This window comes from Bemisia tabaci, chromosome 8 (genome assembly GCF_918797505.1).
Source record: "Bemisia tabaci chromosome 8, PGI_BMITA_v3".
Classification (NCBI taxonomy): domain Eukaryota; kingdom Metazoa; phylum Arthropoda; class Insecta; order Hemiptera; family Aleyrodidae; genus Bemisia; species Bemisia tabaci.
Window position 1 is genome coordinate 17,062,177 of NC_092800.1, and position 12,345 is coordinate 17,074,521.

Here is a 12,345-nt window from a genome sequence, read left to right on the forward strand (position 1 = left end):
ACGCAGACTTCATTTTGAAATTCGGATTTACATTTCTAGCTCGTCTGTAAAAACACCTACGTGCATAGGGGAGCTAATGGTACATACGTTGTTTCCCAAGTGAGCTGGAAATTGTGGTTCCTATAATTGCAAGAGTAGTCCGTGTGAGTTCCGTTTTCCGCCCCTGCGTGTGCTGCGTGCTGCGTGCTGCCCCGGTGGAGATAGCATGCGGAGCGAAGAATGGTCCAGTTGACAGGGTAATTTGAGTATGAAAGGATCATCTTTCATCGAAATGTGACGCAGAGCCTGTTAAACAGACACGAGACATCGAAAATCAACGAAAACATGTGATAATCAGAGACCATGAGTAAAGTGCGAAACCAAGTATTGAGAATAGGGTTGACTTCCTAAATTTACTGAAACACCATAGAGAAGATAGCAGTGAGGTAGCTCTGTTTCCTCAGCTCAACCAAAACCCACAAAACTACGGAGAAAAGCTGTTTTGATGCACGGAGGAAAAAACTTCGTGCATGGGACCCGAAGTTGAGGTCATATGGATCTCTGAAGTTTTTCGGATCACATATCTAAAAACGTGAGGTCCAGCTGCCGAAGTTCTGGACAGACGTCTGAAGTACTTCGATATGTACCGAAGGGGGTTCAACTCACACATCTGAAGTACTCCGATACATACCAAAGTGCCTTGATGTCTGACCCGAACTTCGGCAGCTCGACCTCAAGTTTTCGGATGCGTGATCAGAAAACTTCAGAGATCCATACGACCTCAACTTCGGGTCCCATGCACGAAGTTTTTTTCTCCGTGTAATTACCATTTTCTTCAGCGAAATGACTCAGCTAATGAGGGCTCAATGACAAAACCACGTGGAAAAAAAGCTCAGTGTCAACTTTGTCATTTAAGCGCGAATTTAACGTAAACTTGACAACATTGTCGTGGGTCCCAGCCCCTGTTTCGTCTCTCGACGGCAGGGTGATTCTTCCATTGCGTCAAGTCTTCGGCGATGTTCAAGCTGGTGGGTGCGGATTCCTTTCCGTCGCTCTGCACACCAAAAGGTGTAACTCTTTCCCAAGAAGAGTCTTATAGTCCGTATATCATTCATTGCCCTGCGGAGCTCATGAGCAAAATACACCTACGTCGGATGCCCTTTCGTCGTCAGCCAGCTGATTATTGAAAGTGATAGACAAAACGATAGACAAAGAGGAAACGGAGTAAGCCTTTTGGTGGAAGTAGAGTCCGAGAGTTAAGACAATGTGTATCCTTTTCTGATTGCTCACCGTATTTTAGGCCTCCACAGCGTCACTAACGGGAATAAAGATTCCATTTTCACCATTACAAAGATTATATTTTGGAATCGATCGAGGAATTACGGGTTCAACAAGGAACAAACGGAATGAGAGAAGGAACGGAGAAAGGAATTTGAGAATGAGCCGATCAAAGATTACAAAAAACGTTCAATTTGTGTAATCTTTATTCCCGTTTGTGACTGCCCGGGTGTTGTCTTAACTCTCAGTATAAAGGGATTCTAGGTGGAAGCAAGTTGTTGCTGTAGACGGAGAAGGAGTAATAGACTAACCGACGGCAACTCCTGAGAGACCCTATAGTTAGTCCGTCATTTTCTCCCTAAATGTCTGAAAACCACCCGTTGCAACCAATAGAATCGCTTTATTTTCTCTTTCTCTATAGCTTTGGCTGTCAATTTTAAATATCAGCCAAGAGTCCCCATTGTGTCGATCAAATGTCAGCAAATGCCCGCGAGTGAAGCAAGGCGCAGGTGAGATAACAATACGTACTCTACGGCGAGTTTTTGGCCTAGCTTCCGATTTTGAAGGCGCGTCGGGTTGAATCGAGAAATTACTTATTCGTCGATCGACTTCAGTCGCATCTCTGATGTGCAGCAGGGGGCTGATTATTGAAATTGATAGACAAAGAGGGAAGTCATCATTGTCTATAGCTGTGTCTAATCAATTTGTTGAATCAATTTTTTGAAAAACTTCGTATTATTAACATCCGAGAGTTATCAAATTTCCTCCGATAAAATGTTAATTTTTGAGGAGAGTCATAATTATTTTCTCTTGAAATTTTCAAACAATGTAGATTAAATTGCGACTAAAATTCATGCGAGTGATTGAGAGAAATTTATCAGCAAGTTTTCCAGCTAATTCGCATTTTATCGAAGGAAGTTTGGTAACGCTTGAAGGATCATTCGGCGTTTTTCCCTAGCACGGCAGCGGATTAGTCCAATGATGCTCGAAATGTTTTTAAAATATCTCTGAAAATAATAAAATGTTTCAGAGACGTTTAGAAAACGGGAGAACTAAAGTATCTCAGAAATGACTTCAGAACGTTCTGCCGTGATAGCGAAGAGAGCAGTAAGTGCATGGTGGGATGAACTTCGAAACAACATAAAAACATGTGCAAATCATGGCTCATACAGAAATGTACATACTACTCTCTTCGCTGTCACGGCAGCGTTTAAGAAGACATGGGGTGACATTGATGCGCTTTTGAAATGTTTTAAAGTCATATTCATTTTAAAACGTTTCATTTAAAGACCTACCGAATTTTTGCACTGAATAGTTTGAGAGAGCTATAGAACCTCCTTCGCCTGATTTCATCGGATTTTTATGACAAGAATTATCGTTCTTATGCAATTAAAGTCTAAATTCTCTGGGAATAAGAAAGATAGTCAAGCAATTTTCGCAGCATCTGATGGCTCAGCCTCTTCTGAAATTTATTTTTTCAAATTTAAATCCAATTTTATTTCATCGTCTCGCACGCCATCGAGCCCAATGCGTTCGCATAATGAAGCGACATCAACAATAATACACCGGTGATTGGGCCCGGGGTCGCTCAGCACCGTGCGGGGGAAAAAAATGTTTTATTTTTATTTTTTTTTATCATCAGCTCGGTGTCGGCGCAAGAAAAACTCTCCTACCTTCGACACCGTTCGAGAATCCGCAAACATTGCCAAATTTTCGCTGATTTGCCTTCATTCTGAAGGGTCGAGCCACTATTTTGACTGGTAGGAAGTGTTATAGCCTATTCATCGAAATGAAGGCGAACATGACTTGTGTACGGAATTTGCTATATAGGTGGTATATAATCTTTCTCACGTACTATACACAAACTGATTGCGGTAGACACACGAGTCGTAAGACTTCTCTATCTCTTTGAGGGAAAACTGTGCTCGAATGAGCTTTTTCCCCCTGTATTGCGATTTTCAGCTTTATGCTGAGCTTTTAACGCACGTTGGCAAAAAACTCCAACATACTGTCACGTACTATGCTACCGGAAAAAACGCCGTAAAAGCCATCAGGCGTTGCCAAATTTCCTTCGACAAATCATGAATTTTCAGGAAAAGTTATCCACATTTCTCATCCGATTTTTCAGAGGATTCCGTCCGTAATTGATCTAAAGCGTCTGAAAATTTTAAAGAAAAACATTCATATCTTTCTTCAAAAACAATTATTTTCTGAGAGTCAATTTGGCAACGTTCGAATGCTTATTCGGCATTTTTACTTAGCACGGCAGTATGAATGTGTCGTAAGTTCCCGCTCGATCGTCCGCGCTCAGACGAGGCGCCGAAGGAAGTTTTCCACGTGACGTGGCAAAGCTGGCGCTAAGTTGGTTGACGGCGATGAAGTTAAGCTCATTTACACGCGCTCCGCATCGGAGAGGCGAAAGATGAATGAAGCGGCGATTCGATTATTATTCCTCATCGGCTTCCGCCATGATCGCGATCTCCTTTCAACGTTACCTGTTCGCTTTTCAACTAGTTGCAAACTAGGTGCAGCACGGTGCGCTCAGAGATGCAAAATTTCACGAAACTCAATGAAATGAATTTTCGTGAAATTTCTGAAACGGATTCAGTATGCCATGAAGCGCAGAGAAACAGGAAGATCCTATTTGAAGTAAAATAGATTGTATTCGATAGTGGTTCGATGTGTCGTTTCAAACTTCAAGTCCGGAAATAGTATTGCTTTTTTAAGTACTGAAAAAGTGCGGAAATTTCGCTAGAAGCTCCGGAATTTTTCATATTTGTCGCAATTTGAGAGGGAAATTCAAAATGTTGAAATTTTTCGAATTTCGTCGAATGGAGGTACTGAAAAAGTACTGAATTTTCCCGTCGAGGAGGTATTGAATCTCTCGGGAATGTACTGAAAAAGTACAGTAAAAGTACTGATTTTGGCCAGCCTGTTTTAGTAGACACCCTAACCGAAATTATTGAAAATACCGAAAAATAACCGAAGCTTCAGTGCTTGACAGATATTTTAAAACCCAAGTCGATGGAAAGTGCCGGAAACCGCATGTCATCAGGTTTCGAAATTCGGTTTCGTATCCGGAAAATGGGAACACCGGTCTTGTGCCGACCATATGGTATCCATTCGGTCGTAACGCCCGTGGGTGGAGATCGGGCATTCCGGTGAAGGGGGGGTTAGGGGGGTGACACCGCGGTATAATAGTGAAAAACGCGGGCCGATCAACGTGATACGCCCACTTGGCGCGAGGTATCGGGGGGATTGTGAAGGGAGGGGAGGGGGGCGGATGGTTGCGGTACGTCGAATGCCATTAGACACGTGAGATCGAAATAAGTCGCCGTGTCAATCTACGATACCTCTACAGTAATCCTGCGAGGTTGCGTGGTGGACCCAAATTGTTGAAATTTCAGAGGAAATCCCAATTGGACGTATATATGCTAGAAGGAACTATGTTGCATAAATCTTATGCTTATAGTTCATTTTAGCATAAATACGTCCAATTATGTATTGAAAATTCAGAATTTGATAAGCGCCATTAAGGTGATTCGTCGAGCTCTCCAACGTGGTTGAACTGGCATGCGATATAATATCGCAGCAGTTACGTCAAAAGTGTTGGCAGATTTTGATTTTTTTAGCCCAAAAAAAGACGCATGGGCTTAAATAATCATTTTAAACCAAAAAAAAAAAATTGGTAAAATTCAGAGAGATGAAAGCTGAATCTTGTTTGGAAAAACCTCGCATTCGATTCAGTTATCAATTTCTGTATCGAATGCGACGTTTTTTCCCGAATAGGATCCAGCTTTCATTTCTCAGAATTCTGCCAATTTTTTGGTTTATTATTATTTAGTCACATGCGCAGGGGCTATTTGCCTTTTTTGGGCCGAAAATTCAAAATCTGCCGAGATTTTTGACCAAGTTGATGCGGTATCGATCATGGCAGTTCGATCATGTCAGAGAGCTTGACGAATCACCTTGAGTGTTTTAAGATCATGCAGCTGTTTCCTCCATTTCAAAAGAATGTAGCACGCATTGCTCTTCCGGCAGCTGAACCCGAGAACATACATCGCGTAGAAAATTATATCAAATCTGCTTTTCTAAAATTCCCCATAACAGAAACAAAATTATAAAAAATACGGCAAATTCAGGTCTCGAAGCACTCTCAGAAGGAGCAATAATTTCATGTGTGCAAATTATTCTCCAATAGAGGTTACTCATATTATCATTGCGCTTTCAATCTTACAGGTAGGCCCCGAAGGACTGAAACTGCATATCAGATGCTTTAAAATTTCAGCAAATTTCGGGGGAAGCACCCCTGGGCCCCTCTTACGCCCCTCCCAATGGGTCAGTTGCGCTGGTCACAGAATCGTGTTTTGTTTGATGCTTGAATCTTGTAGATTGGCTAAACATAATAAGATCTGTCCAAACCGCGACTTTCCAAGTGCAATATTAACCGAGATATCGCCTTTTGAAAAGTCGGGTTTTTGACGTCATCCACCACGGTAGTGACATCCTTGATCTCTGCCGCCTCGGTATCAGTCGGTTTGACGCACATTTAAACTGGTTGTTCAACGTGAAACTCGGATGAATGATATTAGCGCCTGCAAGCCTGTGGGAAGACTTCACGCATTGCGCCTAACAATGTGGTCGGCGTCAACCGCATATTAGCGCCTACAAGACTGCATGAATACTTCTCGCATTGTGCCAAAAGTAGTGCACTCGGCCAATTCTCAACTGGCGTGAAACGCATATTAGCGCTTAGAAGACTTTGTGTTCAGTCGATGATACACACATTTGCATACTCAACGTGAAACTCGGATGAAAACAAGGTGAAAGAAATCAAGAGTGTCACCACCGCGGTGGATGACGTCAAAAACCTGACTTTTCAAGTGGCGATATCCCGGTTAATATTGAACGTAGAAAGTTCTTATTCGGACTAATCTATCGGACTAATCGGACAAAAGCAAGGTAGAAGAAACCAAGGGTGTCATTGCGGCGGTGGATGACGTCAAAACCCCGACTTTTCAATGGCTTCATTTTGATTAATATTGAACGTAGAAAGACGCGGTTTGGACGGATCTCATTGTTTTTAGCCAGTTTACAAAAATCAAACATCAAAACACGATTCTGTGACCAGCGCAACTGGCCCATTGAAGAGTCTGGATCCGCCTATGGAGATGTTGCATGTGTGAGGAATTTGCGATTTGACTGTTGATTCTTATGTAAAAGTTCGCGAGAAACACGATGGTGCCACTGGTTTTCTCTGCAATTATCTTCCGAGCTCAAAAAAAGCTCTCAAGTTGAGGCCAAAATGGAGGGAATATTCCACCCTACCCTGAGAGTCCACCTCTACATCAAGACAAACTCTCCATGCAAAGATAGGGAGCAAATACATTGACAGGGCTGCCACTTTATTTGGGGACTCAAAAACTGAAAACACGGCAACCCTGCTAATGTATTTGCTCCCTATCTTTGCATGGAGAGTTTGTCTTGATGTAGACGTGGACTCTCAGGGTAGGGTGGTATATCCCCTCCATTTTGCCTCAACTTTGAGAGCTTTTTATGAGCTTAGGTGTTGATTTCAGGGAAAACCAGAGGCACTATCGTATTTCTCGCGAACTTTTACATGAAAATCAACGGTCAAATCGCAAATTCCTCACACATGCAACATCGCCATTGGTCGATTGAGCATGGATTTCACTTTTTTTACAACGGACGCTCGTGAAAATTCGACGAGAAAACGCGGCACCGCGGCGCGGGATAGCGTCGCGTTCTCTTACCTGCGAAGTATAAATCCGTTGACGGGCCGCCGTGCCAAAATAATCAACCCGCGGAAGCCAGGGAGCCACGGGGCGCGGGGGGTTAAATGGCTCGAGATACATTCTTGTTACCTGCGTGTTTACTTTATGACACTCTCATTAGCGCGCCACGACGCGGGGCTAAAAATACGGCGCCTCCCCCTCCGCCCCCCCCCCCGTCATTCGGCCCCCGCCCTCCGCCCCGGCACGCCGGAATTCTGTGGACAGCGAACCGCATCGCTGACAGTTCGACGATCAGCAACGCCGGGAATCCGACGTTACGTCCACGGGGCGGCGCGTATTTACGATTCCGACGTTGCCAAATGATGCGATTGAGTTAGGGTGGTAAAGTCTTGAAAAGCTAGGGAAAACGTGATCAGTCCGGGAAAACGTGAACAGTCAGGGAAACACTAAACAGATAATTTTGGACCGGCACACAGTGGACAGAGTCAATAGGAGAGGTCGGACATGATTTAGAAACTTCATAAGCGTATATTTATCAATATGAAATTTTGGATGTTTTAAAAGTAGTTTCACTGGTTTTTTTCGTAAAATTTTCTGTAAAAAGCACCCCTTAAAATTAAAATTGGACGTATTTCTGTCAAACGGAACTAAGTGCATCATGACGTGAGCCCTGTAATGCATGTATTCTTATGGGTCTCAGGGCTCATGTCTTAATGCACATAGTTCTGTTTGATAGAAATAGTACAATTGTGATGTGATAAACGTAAAATTTTACAATTTTTGTCAAAAATTTCATGTCCCACTTCTTCCATTGATTCGATTACTGTGGGCATCTTGAGTTTTTTTCTTGCAGCCAAATAACTTGCATTTTTTTTCAGTTTTGAAGATACTTAGGGCTTAATGCTGTGAGTGAAGAATGGATCTCTTGAATGCGTGAGGGATTTTGCGATTTATGTACTTTTCTTACGTAAAATTTCGCGAAAAATACGATGGTGCCAAATCCTTTTTTAGAGCATCAAGAATGCCAGTTTAATTGACGACACTTCACGTAAAACTCATAAATTAAAGAAAGCCAGACTAGGAATCAGAAGCAATCAGAAACAGCATTCCTAATTTAATGCACGTGATTTTAACGATCATAACGAGCACTAGCGAGTAGTCCATTTTCAGCATTAACGTCTTCAATCCTTGTGTCAACGTTTGCAATGTTTGCAATAGGTTACCCTACCCTACCTGGAAGGTCCCGTTCACAATAGACCCTCTAACGGACCCTGGGTTGGGTCCCAGGCGAAGCGTTTAACTGTTGACAAATCGTCGCTCACCCCCAGCGGCCCGGCTAGCTCAGTCGGTAGAGCACGAGACTCTTAATCTCGGGGTCGTGGGTTCGAGCCCCACGTTGGGCGCTAAACTTTTAAACATTCCATAATCACTAGAAACTTATGGGTTTTCCTTCGCACTAACAATAAGATCAACTTCGTATGTGTTTCCAAATTTCGCTGAACATCCCTGTATAAATATTTAATTTTGAGGCAAATTACAGCCATTTTTCTTGAAATATTCATATCCACTGGATTAAAGTGTGAACTAAATTTCTGAAGTTTAAAAAAAATGTTAACAATATAATGGTTAACTGTATGTTAACTGGTTAATGTTTTTAATATAATGGTTCCCTAGAAAATACGAATTTTGCTGAATTTTGTACTTACGGTGTTGCACGGCACGGCAAGATTAGGTCTTTCGTTCTTGTTTTCGTTTTCAGTTTCGGTTTAACTTTCATTTTGTGTTCATCAACTTAATAAAAATTTTAAAAAAAGAAGTATAACGAACTCATCATATTTACATAACGTGCATTTAAAAAACTTTCAAATTACAAAAAAAAAACAAAAAAAAAAACAAAAAAACACAAAAAAACAAAAAAAAAACTGATGGAAGCATAAGATGACGTACTTGCATACATTCTGTATGAAAGCAGCATAATATGAAATGTCATAATGGGACGTAGTCAAATTTTATGAATTTTGAAAACCTCTGCAGTGGACCCATGGACTTCATGCCAAGAAACCCATAATAATGCTGAAATCTTTATTTTGGAAGAAAGAAAGAGAGAAGAAGAAGGAAAAAAAAAAAAATTATTGGTCTTGCGCAGTTGTTGAGAGCGATTTTAGATAATTGTTACACTTTCAGATGAATCAATAAAAAATTTGCATTCAAATTCTCCATTTCTGCATTTTCTCTTTGTGCATGAGAAATCTACAAAGACAATAACGACACAGTTAACGCCGATGCGGATCCTGAGATATTTGACCGGCGCTGGACCACCTTGAACCCTCGAGCGCGCCAACGCCCAATCGCCGCGAAAAAAATGGCACCGCCATTCACGGCGCCGGGCGGAGGGGGCGGGGAAGGTGGGAAGGAGGAAAGAAGGTAACGACAGCGGGGACGGCACGGTGAGCCGGTTAAAAATAAACAATCCCGAAGCGATTTCGAAAAACCTGTCTACCTTCGGCCTGATTTATATATTCCTCCGATTTTAATGATCTCCAATTAAATTCCTAAAAACGCCTTCCTTTCCCTCGTCTGCTAGGGCCCCGCGCGTCGTAGGGGGTGATTCCGAGGCCCCCCTCCCCCGTTTCCCCCCGTTCCGATCGAAGGCCCATCCTCGTGAGTCCGACACACCTGCGTTTTATAAAGTGACTCCACGATTCTCGGCTTCTTTATTGGAGTCCATTTTTTCTTGTTCCCAGCGTCGAACACGCCCGTTCCTTGAGTTTCTTTGTTGACGAGGAGAGAGTGGGGCGGGGGCGTCTGAGTTGATGACTCCTCTTGGAATTTTACCGTAAAATGGATGATCAGTACTTTTTCCCCGTTTCTTGTCTCGGCGAAGGAGGTACGCATTCGATCTACATAGATCCGTCCCCCGCCTGACATAAAGGCGTAACTGCATATCGCGATGAGCCCTGTCGTCCAATTAACTCTATACTATAAGTTTTGGCTCATCCGTATGAACTCTTGTGTGCATACGGGAAGTAATGGTATACGTATACGTAACGTGAACGTATACGTTGTTTCTGAACTGAGCCAAAAATTGTAGTCTCTAATTGCAAAATGTGTTCCAAATGAGCCTCGTAAAATCGGACAAACTCGCGTAAAGAGTTTGACGAAAGCGAAATCGCCTTCATCACTCCGCGTATGCAACATGGCTAGCACGAATAGTTGTATTCAGGGGCAGACTGGCACTGCAAAGAAAGTGGTCACGTCATAGTTCAATAATTGTGAACAAACATTTACCCTTGTCTTCGATTCGCGTCATGCGGTTGTAAAATGCGCCCAAGTTTTTTTTACAATCGAAATTTCTCGTTTTAGTGGGGCCTTAATTCATTCATGACCTTCCAACGACCAATTGAAGCGTTGGGTGCAAAAAGGGCATTTCTTGATTTAGGTGTCTCAGAATCTTTGCTAACATTTCACCCGTTTTAGTAAAGCAAATAAATGGAATTTACTGAAACTTTAGCTGAATTTTCTTCGTGCTTTTATGGCGCTGAAATGAAAAATTTCAGAAAATTCACCGGATAGTTTCCTCTCTAAAATATAAATTAGTATCGAAGATTTTGAGACACTGCAACCAAGAAATGCTCTTCTTGCACCCAACGCCTCAATTGTAATGAATTAACAAAATTAACTCAGTAAGTATTTGTACACGACGTTCAGTCAGGTCGTATTATATGTTTCGGTTTGAACCCAAACTTCGATATTGCATAGATGACGTAGTCACTAAATCAGTCTATGCAGCGTCTTAAAAATATTCTGTCTCTGTTTGCACATCCTGATATTTCGAAACGTAGTCGAGTCTGACAGGAAACCTCGCGCTATGGGAGACGCACCAGTTGAGCAGCGCGATATTAATTGACTCGCAAGCCGATGGACCGCGAACAAACGGAACAAGCGAACGAAGACGCGAATCGATGGCATTTGAGCTCGACCCGCTCGAGGAGATCCATAAATTATCATTCGCTCGCGTCCGCGCCGCGCTCCTCCCCGCCGAGGAAACACGTGTCGAGGGGGTTGCATAGCGTGTTCGCGGAAGGCGAATTAACGCATCGACAGTCGGACACATGCCCTGACGAACGGCCACTAATTCTACCATCTTTATGTCCGTCCTTTTGTCGGGTTGCTTCTATACCCTTTGGCCTACCGTTGATTTATCGGCCATCGGAGTTTCAACTTGGAGGTAGCTGTTCTTTTCTGCCTTTTTTTTCTTTAATTATTTCAGGATTCCTTTATTAAATTTCATTACAAATTTGACACCGAGAAAAAAGATTGGTAGAACATCGGAAAAAAAAACACATTGGATCTAGAGTCCAGACTCTTAAAAACATCGACAAGAAAAAATACTCTTGATTCAATCAGATTTAAGCTTACATCAAGAACCAAGCCTCTTAATTTGAGCGGATTTCCTTTTGATTTAAGCTTAAATCTGATTGAATCAAGAGTCCTTTTTCTTTTTAATGTTTTCAAGAGTCTGGACTCTAGATACAATGTGTTTTTTTCCCAGTGATTTACCATTCCTTCACGCTGTATATTACACAGCGTGAATTCAAAATCGATTCTGCTAGAGGAATGGTTACCTGTACCAGTATATAGTAACATGTACCTTTCTTCTGGCAGAATTGACTCTGTATTAATGCTGTTTGAAATATGGCGTGACGGAATGGTAAGTTCTACCAATCTTTTTTCTCGGTGGATTTACAATAGTTTTATTCTTTTTACTTTTCTTTTCCGCCGTGTCAACAAAGAGAACACTGTCGCTTAGCGACCAAAATTTGAAATGGGCCTTTAGGCAGTGTACTAATTGAACTACATTTTGCAATCAAGAACTAAAATATCAGTTTCATTCTTAAAAACACATACGTCCAAAGGGAATCTAACGGTACGTACGCCGTTTTTAAACTAGGTCAGAATTCATAGGTCCAAATTGCAAAATCCAGTCCAATTGAAGAAAAAGTTGCCTTTGTTTCTCCTCTTTTCAAAACATTTCCTTTTTATAAAATTTTGAACAGAAAACAAAAGTTAATATAACCTCAACGTATAATGAACACCTCAAAATTGCTTAAAGTTGAGTCTTAAATAAATACATTTTACACAAATTAAATGAAGATAAAACATTTAAAAAAAAAAAAAAAAAATTCTTTACTCACTTTTTTATTGTTCTTTTCTATCGTTTTTCGTCTTTCACTTCGTAATTTCACTGTGTTTGGAGCGATGCGTGAAGTATTCCTACAGTCTTGTATGTGTAATGCGGTTCACGCCGACCGCTGCTGCACGCACTGTGTTT

At 41.9% G+C, this 12,345-nt stretch overlaps 1 non-coding gene across 1 annotated transcript; it reads left to right on the top strand.

Moving 5' to 3' along the window:
• The first annotated feature begins 8,343 nt into the window (after nucleotides 1–8,343).
• TRNAK-CUU (transfer RNA lysine (anticodon CUU)) lies at nucleotides 8,344–8,416 on the top strand. The gene has a single exon. It is a non-coding gene; the product is annotated as a tRNA-Lys (tRNA).
• The last annotated feature ends 3,929 nt before the right edge of the window (nucleotides 8,417–12,345 follow it).